The following is a 12,704-nucleotide window of genomic DNA, read 5'->3' on the forward strand; positions in this document are numbered from 1 at the left end:
GCAGAGGCAGGTAATGGCAAACCACCTCTGAACATCTCTTAACTTGAAAACCCCACCAAGTGTCGACATAATCAGATGTGACTTGATGGTAAAAAAAATCCTTTATAAAAATGCCCTCCTGCATAATTAAATGTTTCATCGTTTGCAGAAGGCCAGGAGCATGGGAGAATTCCTGACTTTCTCCAGCAAGCCATCCCATAAGGCCTTAACAGAGAATGCACGTGTACCAGCAAGTTGTTGATCCTGCCCATTTGCAGGATCAACTGTTGTTGTGATCCTTCAGGAATGGTGGTCCTTCAGATATGAGGATCCAACCCCATGAAGGGCTTTGCATGTGGTGGCTGGTAACTGATGGGCAGCCAATGGAGTGACAGATGAAGATCAGTACCCAGGAAAAGGAGGACAGAGACACGACTCAGGGAAAATCAGACAGACAATCAGGCCCCTGGACAAGTAGGGGACAAAAAGGAGAACCCAGCACCTTTGATGGGAAGTCCCTAGAACAGACAGGATCCAGTTATTGTGACTGAAGAAATGGGCTCTAGTCCAGGAAAGTTTATTCTGGAATAAAATGTCGTTAGTCTTCAAAATACCACACAACTCTTGTTTATTTCTGAAACAATTTAAATATTGCACACAGAGCCCCTCCCCTAATCCATCTAAAGAGAGGTCGCCAAAGGCCAAGTGGAAAAGGAAGGTTGTACAACAAGGAAAAATCCCTCCAGCTGTACCTCCACAACAGGGCCACAGCAGAAAATGCCCTGCTTCTTGCAGCGGGTGTTGGCCTTGTCTGCAGGGCCTGATTTGAGGAATAAAGATGTTCAGGCGTTGATACTGGTCTGATCTCTACAGCTTGTGGCAAGAGAATGGGCTGTGAGCTGGAAGATCTGTGATTCAAACGTCAGCCACAAGCCTTAAGAAGAAGAAGAGTTAGTTTTTATATGCTGACTTTTTCTACCACTTAAGGGAGACTCAAACCTGCTTACAATCACTTTCCCTTCCCCTCCCCGCGACAGCCACCCTGTGAGGTAGGTGGGGCTGAGAGAGGGTGACTAGCCCAAGGCCACCCAGCTGGTCTTGTGTGTAGGAGTGGGGAAACAAATCCAATTCACCAGATTAGCCTCCACCGCTCATGTGGACGAGTGGGGAATCAAACCCAGTTCTCCAGATCAGAGTCCTCTGCTCCAAACCACTGCTCTTAACCACTACACCACACTGGCTCTCTTAGATGGCCCTAGCAGGCTAGTCACTCTACCTCACCACCATTTCAATTCTGCAATATAAGGATGATACTGCTAGTTCTCCTTGCAGGGTTGTTGTAACCAAGTGCATGAAGTGCTTTGAGCACTGAATACCAATGATTGTGTTATGAATACCAATGTATGAATACCAATGATTGTGTTGCTTTTTAGTTTCAAACTCGCACAGCCATTACAAGAGAGAAAGCAAATGTCACAACTGTTCCCGTCTCCTCAGCTGACTCTTCAAGGCAGGGCTGGCATTTGCTGCTGCTGAAGCTTTCCACACAGCATAATAGCAACATGAATCAAGATATTATTTTAATATTATTATTAAAATGTACGTTTAAATAATAGTCAATATGATATTGGGATGTGTAACTAAAATTATTTTAAACTAAAATGTGTAACTAAAATTATTTTAAAACAATTCCCACCCGATGCCACAACTGGCCAGGAGGGGGGAGTCGAATACAAGTTCTCCCTAAAGGGGGGTGGCTTCTTTTCCTCCCAAGCTTTTGACAAACAGGTAGAAGCTCATCAGGCCAAACTTCACAGGGGAAGCTTCACCTGTTGGGCTTCTGCCGGTCATACTTCATTCATCCAATCCCACCGTCCCCTTGTCCCCGACTTCAGCCAGACTTTCCCTTAGCGACGACTAGCTAAGTCACCCGAAGGGAGGGAAGAAGAAGAAGCATGAGTCCCGACTGGAAGCCCGAATTAAAGATGGCGACCCGGGCACTCTTTGCGCACTGCGGCTGCGCCCCCTCCCGAAAGCCTTATGCGCACGCGCAGAACAAGAGACTCGGAGGTGGCAGTTGGAATCACATGACGAACTCCGCGGACGTGTGAATGGCGCCGCCCTCGACTCGCAGGTGGCCGCCCGCCCGTTGAGGTGAGCCGGGGGGGGGGCACGGAAAGTGGGGCTCAGGGTAAGGTTGTCGAGATGGAAGAACCCGCAAAAGAGCTGCCAGGGACGCCAGTGACTGTCCCGCAGGGTTCACAAGACGGGCCCCAGGTTACGGGGCTGTCACCTAAGCCTTCCACCTGTCGTGCCCCATAGCGCTCCTTGCCTTCTGGGGTATCCCAGAGACCCTCATCCCGGACTCCCCCTAAGGACACAAGGGCAGCCCGTGCAACCGGCCTCCTTCAGCCCCACTAGATCCCGGCCAGGCTGTCCTAGCGGGCTGTGCCCCCACCCCCAGTCCCACACGCCACCTATGTCCCCCTCACCCCTCCACAGAGCTCCTCGACAGGCCTGCGGAGCGAGGTTTGTGCCGACTACCCTGCACCGTTCAGTGTCGCAGCCCAAGAAGAAGTACTTTCATGACAAGAGCTTATTTTTTTTAATTGTTTTGAATTATTTTTAATAATATTACAGTTAATTTCATCATCATTTGTCTTAATAGGAAAAAAAACATTTCTCATATGTTTATAATACTTTCTGTAACTTCCCCTCCCTCCTCCTCTGTCCATTTAAAATTCTAATACTCCCCTTTGCATTTATTATCTAATTCGCCATGGTTCTTTGTATTTATAGGTCACTGAGAATCTTAGTATGACAAGAACTTATGAGTAGAAAAGGGCAAGAGTCCAGTAGCACCTTAAAGACTAACAAAAATATTTTCTGGTAGGGTATGAGCTTTCGTGAGCCACAGCTCACTGAGCTGTGGCTCACGAAAGCTCATACCCTACCAGAAAATATTTTTGTTAGTCTTTAAGGTGCTACTGGACTCTTGCCCTTTTCTACTACTGCAGACAGACTAACACGGCTACCCACTGTGAATTAAGAACTTATGAGTGCGGCTAGGAGAACCTGCTCCCCGCTGAGTATGGAAATTCCCTTTTGCTTGAACCAAGTTGCTTCGTGTTTTTATCATTTAACTAATCCGCATCAACGAAGAGCTTTTATGCTGGCCAGGTTTAACGTTTTGCTCTCAGCGCTGAGAGAGGGGAGATATCGTAAAGTTCCATATATGAACAGACTCTGTCCTTGTGAGTATGCTCATGTTGAAACTGTTACTCGTGTTTTGTTATACTGCCCTTTGTATGCAGAAATCCGGGTCAAATTCTTATTACCCTTGCTAAGTAAAAAGAAGGAGTCGTCTGATAAATATAAATTATTGTTTTTATTGAATAACCAGAACCTAGACATAACCAATCGGGTAGCAGAATTCCTACAACGTGCAATAAGCATTAGGGAGCTTGTATCTTAAATGTAAAAAATTTAAACTTGAAGCTGGATGTATTTAGACTGTTCTGATTATTCCTTTTTATGCCAATAAAAGTGATGGTTGATTGATTGATTGAAGTACTTTCATGTGGAAGCAAGTTCAGGAAGGAAGAGCTGTCTGTCGTCAGCTGCGGGCTACCAGAGCCAAGTAAAGCCCCCAAAGTCAGAGACAGTCTGCCTTAGAAGACTGGTTACAAAGAGAGCTGCTGTCTTTTACCTTCCTTGTAAATTTCCTTGGTTTGCTGCTGTAGAAAACTGGATGCTGAACCCACCTTGATCTGATCCAGCAGGGCTCTTAATTTCCCATTTTCCCAAGCCTCCAGTGACTGTAGCAGTTCCCTGGGGAAAAAAGTAATTTCCAGGTTCCTCGTCAGCCCTGTAGGCCAGGTTTCCCATCTTCTTCGTTCTCCGTGAGTCTTTTTAAAATGTTAGATTGCCAGCATTTTAGCATGTTTCTGACCCAGAAATTTCCAAGTTAGCTGAGGCTGTGGAGATTGATCATGGGGTTGATATTGAAGGTAACATGGAGTTCCCAGAGAACTTGGAGTTCCGGCTTTTTCAGACTCTTCTGTTGTGCCTGATTTACTTCTGCGGCTCAGGCAGGCGCTTGATTTAAATGGCATTGAACTGTCTATGCACCGCTTCCCCCACAGAAAAAGCCGCTTAACAGAACAATGATTTGGTCGAGGAAAATAATGAAAGGGAACCAGGAAGAAACAGATGCAAAAGCTAGAGTCTGATGGGGGTTTCCTTCTGTTTTGTTCTTGGAGTTTTGCATCATTGAAGTGATGGTGCCGGCTTCGTAGGCCCATGCTTGGGGCACCTCTTGAACTTTCAGTTCTGCCTGTGCATACTTATAGAATCATAGAGTTGGAAGGGACCACCAGGGTTATCTAGTCCAACCCCCTGCACAATACAGGAAATTCACAACTACCTCCCCCCACACTCCCAGTGACCCCTACACCATGCCCAGAAGATGCCCTCCCTCTCATGAATTGCCTAAGGTCATAGAATCTGCATTGCTGACAGTTGGCCATCTAGCCTCTGCTTAAAAACCTCCAGGGAAAGAGAGCTCACCACCTCATGAGGAAGCCTGTTCCACTGAGGAACCGCTCTGTTAGAAAATTCTCCCTAATGTCTAGATGGAAACTCTTTTGATTTAATTTCAGCCCGTTGGTTCTGGTCCTACCTTCTGGGACAACAGAAAACCACTTGGCACCATCCTCTATATGACAGCCCTTCAAGTATTTAAAGATAGTTATCGTATCACCTCTCAGAAGGTGTGATTCTTGTAGAAGTAAGGAGTAATTGCTCGACAGCATTAATTGCTGATTCCAAGGAAAAGGAGGCAACAAAGAGCTCTGTTGGAAAAGTGTTATAAGGGGGGGAGAAGCATCCTACTGGAGCCTACTGCTTAGTCAGTGGTCAAAGGAAGGATCATGGATTCTGGTGCAGTTTCTTTATACTTCGTTTCTCAGGTTGGAACCGGGATTCCTAGGGAATGGCCGGGCTACTTAATAAGGCTTAGGGAAGGGGAAGCAAAGATTTGCATCTCTGCTGTCTAGCAAGAACTGTAAGCTTCCCAAAAGGGGAAGATTTGGGTTTTTGGCACATGCCCCATCTCACAATATCGCTAGTGTCTTAGAATCATAGAATCATAGAGTTGGAATGGACCCCCAGGGTCATCTAGTCCAACCCCTGCACAATGCAGGAAACTCACAACTACCTCCCCCACAATCTTCTAATGGTAGTTTCTTGTAGTGCAGGAGAAAAATTCCCCCCTTTTAACAAATAAATGTATAATAATGAAAACCATTTTATCTGTTTTTATTTTTGTCTGAAAGTGGAGTAAAATTTCAATCAATAAATGGACTGTTCTCTTTCAAAGTACAAGCGTGTTACTCCCTGACTGTTCCGGGAAGGCTGGGGGTTGTGCAAGTTTCCCATCAAAAAGGATGTGAAAGAGGAATTGGTGTTAGGGGCTTGTACAGTGGCCTGTGTCTCCCAGTGGGGAGGGTGCAAGAGTTTGGCATCATGTTCTCAGATTATAGTAAGGCTATGGGGATGCCTAGGAGCTAGCGTGATGTAGTGGTTCAGGTGTCGGACTAGGACCTGGGAAACCCAGGTTCAAATCACCGTTCGCGCCATGGAAGCTTCCTGGGTAACCTTGGGCCAGTCATACACACTCAGCCCTGACCCTGCCTAGAATTTGGATGGGAGACCTCCAAGGAATACCAGGGTCCTGACACAGATGCAGGCAACGGCAAACCACCTCCTCAAGTCTCTTGCCTTGAAAACCCTACGGGTTTGCCATAAGTCAGCTGTGACTTGATGGCAAAAAAAATTGGAAATGCCTGGTGATGATGGTCCCCAACTGATATGGAAGGTTCTGACAGTGTGCCTGTTTTTTTATTGGGGGGGGGGGGGGGCGAAGCAGAGTGCCTTGCTTTGGGGCTTTGGTTTGAAGAAGTGCACAGAGATTCCATACAGCTTGGCTCATTGTATAGTTGCGATGGCTCACCCCCATTGTTTGTTTTGATGTGCCAGAAGATTTGTTTGTGCAGCAGTAATGATTTACTACACTAGCACAGTGTCAATATAGCATCCCAGTTACTGTGTTCATTCATACATTCAAGGAAAGTGAGAACACACAGAGCTGCAGGAAAGCTTTAATGTTAGGCCTTTACATTTGCCAGCTTCTGTCAAGCATGTCAAGACCAACCCCTTTCAATCACCGGGATCAACTCACTCCAATCCATCCTTGCGTCTCTGAAAAGCTCTGGTAAGATTCAGTTTGGAGGACTGGAATATCCTTCAGAATATCTGAAGAAGTGAGCTGTGGCTCACGAAAGCTCATACCCTGCCAGAAATTTAGTTAGCCTTTAAGGGGTCCTGGACTCTTGCTCTTTTCTACTGGAATATCCTGTTTTGGTTAAGGTGGTTGAATCAAGCACTTTGATGAGCAGGGTGTTGAACTGTCGCCCTGATACGAGCTTCCATGCAGGAAAAGAATGCCAGAAAACATTGCCTCTTTTAAAACAGAAATGCAGAAGGCTTCTCTTGATTTCTCTTTCATGAGAACCTGATTTGGTAACAGTTTAAGGCCGATCTTCTCTTGTTTCTCTCAATTTACATGTGCTGCCCTTCCTCCACTTTTTGGGGGGATGGGTTCCTAATTGCAAATTATAGGGAGTGGTGTGTGTTCAATAACTGGTAGCCCTTGGCATGACTGTCCTGGCATCACCTGTGATGCTGCCCGAGGAACTGGTGGCCGTTGTATTCCTTTGCAGGCTACCCAGATGGGAAATCTGGGCCTTGGATCCTCCCCTCTGGCTGGCTGTCCACAAAACTAGTTGCGAGCGTGGGCATATACCATAGGGTTAAAATGTTTGGTATGTAATGATGCAGGAGGGATAATAGGTCTGCTTCAGCCGAGGCGGCCTGGGTGTGTGGGGTGACGTGTCTGTTTGCAGCTTGCTCACTGTGGGCTGGCAGCTCTGCCTGTCAGGTGGTACCCAGCCAACAGGAGGAAAGCCTGGCCACAGAATGCAGGCCAGGGGCGTGCATGGCCAATGCAGGCTCGTGGGCGCTTGGCACCAGACACCAAGAACACCATTGCACAATGTCCTCCTGCGGCTTGGGCTCCAGCTGCTTCTAGCCTCCCCCCCCCCCGTTTCCCATTATGAGTGGCCTGTGCTGCTTGCTAAGATATGGATGCACTTATTTGGTTTAAAAATACATTGGGGAAGGAGAGAGGGGGGAAAACATGATGTTGTGCTCAAAGGGTTTAGGTGTGTAATTTTCAGATGACTTTTTACTGTTTTTAATTAATAGGATGGACACAACAGTGTCTTAGGTTAAAGCAGGGCTGGAAGGGTCCCAGGTGCCTGTTCACCAAGCTCCTAGAAACTGAAGGCTGGAGCTTGGGTGTTTGAACGGTTTTGTTTTCCAGCCCTGTGCAGGAATGGCTCCAAGGAAGTTGGGTGGAGTTGGAAAAACGTTTTCTGTCCCCTGACATTTGTCTTCCAAGGTCTGGAATGCAGCTGACCAAGTTAAAACCAGTGGGGAAGAACACCTGAAGCGGTTCACCTCTGAGAACAATCCACAATGTCTGCCTCTTAACTCTTTCTTTGCCATTTTCCAACAAACTACATTTTTTAGTCTTGGCATTTTGTGTGCCATACTAATGTTGTCCTACCTTTACAGAGCCCTCACCTGGATGGCCCAGGTTAGCCTTATCTCGTCAGATCTCAGAAGCTAAGCAGGGTCAGCCCTGGTTAGTATTTGGATGGGAGACCACCAAGGAAGTCCAGGGTTGCTATACAGAGGAAGGCACTGGCAAACCACCTCTGTTAGTCTCTTGCCTTGAAAACCCCATAAGGGGTTGCCATAAGTCGGCTGTGACTTGACGGCTCTTTACACACACACCTTTACAGGGCTGTTAGAACAAGTGCATATGTATAGCTAAGTAGAAGTTCGTCATCTCAACAAAGTGTATTTTCTTTTTGGAAAACAAAGTCAAAGCAAACCTTGGTTCATAATTTTAGTAATGCTTGGGAAAGGGGAGGAGAAGTGTGAGGATTAAATGCCTTCCTCTCTGTGCTAGTAATCAGGTTTTGTGTTTTTTATGTATGGATTAGCTGTAGGACCTTGATTTGTTGTTTCTCTGTGCGGGAGGGGGAGACAGTTTACAGTTTGATCACAGGCGATAAGAAGAGCAAGTAGTCTAATGAAATCAAACTAAACACTGCCTCTGTAGCCTAGATCTAGACTGCAGTACTTGGCAGCTTGCTGTTTTGGACCTGGGAAAAAGTGGCTTGATGCTGGCTCCAGTGGGTTGTTCCACTTAGCTTTATTTTACCCATCTGCAAAATGGGAATATTACGTACAGGTTTTTGTCTTTGGTATGTGCTGAACATTAAGAACATCTTATAAATAAGACCAGTTCTTGGCACAGTTCTCAACACATTTCCTCCCAGGCTAGCAGATATTCTTGTAAGTGCCAGTTTTCAGGGCTGCAAGTGAAGTTGTCATGACATTTGCATTGTGAGTTTAACATATACATCTGTGTCTTGGACAGAAGTGTGTGACGCCAGTCCCCCAAAACTGCGGGTCCCAGCTGTGGAGGTAAATGAGCAGCATCTTGAATGCAGCCAGATAACAAACTGGCGGCCAGATCAGTTTCCAAATCACAAACAGGCACTCCTCCCAGATGTAGAAGAATGGAAGGAAAAACTAATGGAATATTCAACCATGGCTAAAATGACTATTATGGCAAGTAGCAACAAGAACTATGAACAGTTTCATGAAAAATGGAAACTATTTTATCAGTATATTGATGTTTAATTATAATAATTAAGCATATTGAGGTTCAGTAATAATAACAATTATAATCGCAGAAGAATAATAGAGTAGATGTATATTTTTAATAAGACAATTAGCATCTGGCTGTAAGATTAGTAATGTTAAAATTTCCCTCTTTAAATCGGCCAGTCACTCTGGCCGTAAGACTGTGGGGAGGGGCCGTGGCTCAGTGGTAGAGCCTCTGCTTGGCATGCAGAAAGTCCCGGATTCGATCCCTGGCATCTCCAGTTAAAGGGACTAGGCAAGCAGGTGATGTGAAAGATTTCTACCTGAGACCCTGGAGAGCCGCTGCCGGTCTGAGTAGACAGTACTGACTTTGATGGACTGAGGGTCTGATTCAGTAGAAGGCAGCTTCATGTGTTCATGTGATCTCTGCAGAAATTACTGCCGTGGTTAATCTTGAAATTTGCTCGGGCTAGAACTGCGTTGCCTAGAACCAAATGCCTCTGAAATTGTGAGGCTTGTATCTTGTTCTGTACACAGAGGAGTCCATGAGAGAGCCTCAAGTGCAGAAAAAAGTTACATCATCTCTGGAAGGTTCGCTATGTACATATTATAGTTTTTCAGAGCATTGATGTGATAGAGCCAGTTTTCTGTGGGTGCACACGTCCATTTCCCCCCCTATTCCAGTGTCAACATCGGACAGACAGGTTTTTGAAGTACTACAAAACCCCGTAAAACCTAAAACATTGTAAAACCTGTTTGACTGGACACCATAATTGGACAGGAAAAGAACTGGGCAAGCGGAGCCTCCTCATTCTGTGTTCTTCTTTCAGAAAACCTTTGTCTGTGTGTCTGCGCAGCCACCAAGAGAGCTTGGTTCCATTTAGGAAGACCTATTTGTGGGGATGGTTCCTTGTGGAAATGCTTTGAAACTGGAAGTACTCCTCTGTGTGTGTGTGTGTGTGTGTGTGTGTGTGTGTGAGAGAGAGAGAGAGAGAGAGAACTCCCTGCCCCAGGATGTGGTGATGGCTGCCAACTTGGAAGGCTTTAAGAGGGGAGCGGACATGTTCATGGAGGAGAGGGCTATTCATGGCTACTATTCAAAATGGCTACTAGTCATGATGCATACCTGTTCTCTCCAGGTCCAGAGGAGCATGCCGAATATATTAGGTGCTGTGGAACACAGTCAGGGATGCTGCTGCCATCTTATTTGTGGGCTTCCGAGAGGCACCTGGTTGGCCACTGTGTGAACAGACTGCTGGACTTGATAAGAGAAATATTTCCCATTCTCTCATTGTTATGTATGTGTGAGGAAAATGAGCTAAGAACTATCTCTGGAACTGGAAATTTCATGCTGACACCTAAATACATGGCGGCAGTTTCTTCAGCTATGGAGAGGGAACCATTCTCCCCACCACCACACACACACACCCTTAGCAGCTCTGTGCACCCTGCCCTGTTGTCTTACCCAGTGTTTGGACTGCTCATCGGTGAATGGGGTTGCATCCAATAAATGCAGCCTTGCCCATGGTCACTTTTGATGGCAGTCCCCACCCCTTGCTGGCCTGTGGCATGGTTGGTGATGGCAGAAGAGTTGCCACAGAATTTCCCAACCTTCTTCCCGTCACCTCCCTTCCAGTTTCGCTTGCTCACTTGCATGGAATATGTTGCCCTACTGATAAAGGTGCCCAGTGACAAAGCTCTAAGATCCTTGGCTCAGAATAAATTTGTCCCAAATTGTAGTTTGGGCCCGTGGTATTTCATCCTGGCGTTTCAGGCTCCGGCATCAAGCACGCTCCCTCAGGCTTAGTGCTAAATGCCAGAGTGTTCATTATCAAACTGGGTGCCTCATTTCCTATGTTTTGGCAGTCTGTTTAAATACAGTGGGAGGGACATAATTGCCCAAACCCTTTGGATGTAGGATGGAGCTCCTGGGGAACTTGCTGTTTAGTCATGTTGGCATCTTGTTTACAAACAATCCCCATACTCCATCAGGAATCTGAGGTAGGGATCCCGAGAAGCACATTAGAACTGGCAGCCAAGGCTTGCCCTTGCCCAGTGGGATTTTCTTGTTCTCTCCATTGAACCCTCACAGCAAACCCCATGGTGCCAGGCCAACTGGAACAATCTGTGAGTTGAGGAAAGGGAAGTGTAGGATAAAGGGGACTGGGATGGGGTAGGGATGTGACAGAGGTTTATAAAACAAAACAAAAAGTGTTTGTGTGTGTGTGTGGGGGGTTCTTTTCCCCTTCTAACACTATATCTTGGGACCACCCAATCAAAATCACCAGATTTGGAATGGAAGTGCCATTTCTCAGGCGACACATATATGGAACTCACTGCCACCAGATTTGATAAGGCCCAGTAGCTTAGATAGCGTTCAGAAAGGCTTATGAAACTCAGGGAATATGATAGCTAAATGGAATCTCCATGTTCAGACATAGTATTTCTCTGATTGCCAGATGCCATGAATCAAACAAATGTTACCTTTGTGTTCTGATTGTGGGCTTCGCAGAGTCATGTGGCTGGCTGCTGTTGTAGACAAGATGTTGAAGTGGACAGATTCTCTATATACAGAAAGAATTTTTAAAAAATGCCACCCATTTTTGAAAGCAGCTTGTTACTTGCTGTGGTTGGTGATGGGTCTGACAGATTGTGGAACACCAATCTAAAGCCCCTTCAGGTGCTCAGATCAAATCAGCAGCTCTTGAGTTTGGAGGGCAGGTCCCTGGTCCCTGCAGTCAGAACACTGGAACTGCCTTGCCAAAGGCCCAGCGCTTTCCTTCCAGCAGTCGCCAGCCAGCTGTCTGTGGCGAAGAGAACCACCTACCGTTTGCCTTCTGCATCTGGAAAGCTGGACTCTCTGAATTTTTTTTTTGCCTCATTTACATAATTTAGACAGAGCCCTTGAATTCAGATTTTGCTTGGCCCAGGTGTATCTATGCAGGCACCACACACATTAATTGTGTTATATTAGGAATAATATGCCCAGGGCTTTGTGACACATAAATGACAAAGGTTTTTTTTTTAATTCCAGCATAAGCTGTTGTGAACTAGAGCTCACTTGGTCATATATGTGTGGTGGGTCTGCACTAAGCAGATAGTACATGAGGTTATGTTGAAAATAACTTGGTAATCATCGGGGTGAAAGGTTCTTGAACTGCTGGAAAAGCAAGGTGAGAGATAAAGTTCAAATGCAATGAAGAAAAATATAGAGACCCTTCACAATAGCAGAAGTTGTGGTGAATGCGATTTCCTTCATTTTGCTAAGCTAGTTAACAGCACCTGTCAAGGCCGAGGATCCTAAGCACTTGCAAGATTAAATCAAACTTCTTGAATTCCATTTCAGTAGCTTCATGCTGGAGTCTCTGGTTTCTATTTTCTAGGGCTTTTGTGGAGATACCATATGAACACATGAAGCTGCCTTATACTGAACCAGAACCTTGGTCCATCAAAGTCAGTATTGCCTACTCAGACCGGCAGCAGCTCTTCAGGGTCTCAGGCTGAGGTCTTTCACATCACCTACTTGCCTAGACCCTTTAACTGGAGATACCAGGGATTGAACCTGGGATGTTTTGCAAGACAAGCAGATACTGTACTACTGAGCCACAGCCCCTCCCCAAGAGATGCTCTGTGTTTTATCAGGTTTTTACTAACAATTTATAATAATCTGGCAGGCACATGGGAAGATGCTGTCTACTGCGACATGTGTGATTCAGATCATCACACCAGTGCTTTACCAACAGCTTGGGCTTATTATGCATAAAGGAAGGAACTTGGAGTGATAGCTCACAGGTCTGCCTTTATTGAGGGCAGTAGCTAGAGATTTCCAAGGAAAAGTTATCTGCACAATTGTTGGCTTCTGGAGGCGATGCAGTCTTTCAACTTTCTCAATGGTTTCCTGGAAAATTGGGTCACATCTTTTA

At 45.9% G+C, this 12,704-nt stretch overlaps 1 protein-coding gene across 1 annotated transcript in view; it reads left to right on the forward strand.

Moving 5' to 3' along the window:
• The first annotated feature begins 2,059 nt into the window (after nt 1-2,059).
• The window catches only part of CLCN5 (chloride voltage-gated channel 5), a 50,158-nt gene continuing 39,513 nt past the window's right edge, over nt 2,060-12,704 (forward strand). Inside the window, exon 1 of the mRNA XM_056859410.1 lies at nt 2,060-2,133. The gene's annotated coding sequence lies outside the window, so the exon portion shown is untranslated. The remainder of the gene's footprint in view (nt 2,134-12,704) is intronic.

Source organism: Euleptes europaea, chromosome 13 (genome assembly GCF_029931775.1).
Source record: "Euleptes europaea isolate rEulEur1 chromosome 13, rEulEur1.hap1, whole genome shotgun sequence".
NCBI classification, from domain to species: Eukaryota; Metazoa; Chordata; class Lepidosauria; order Squamata; family Sphaerodactylidae; genus Euleptes; species Euleptes europaea.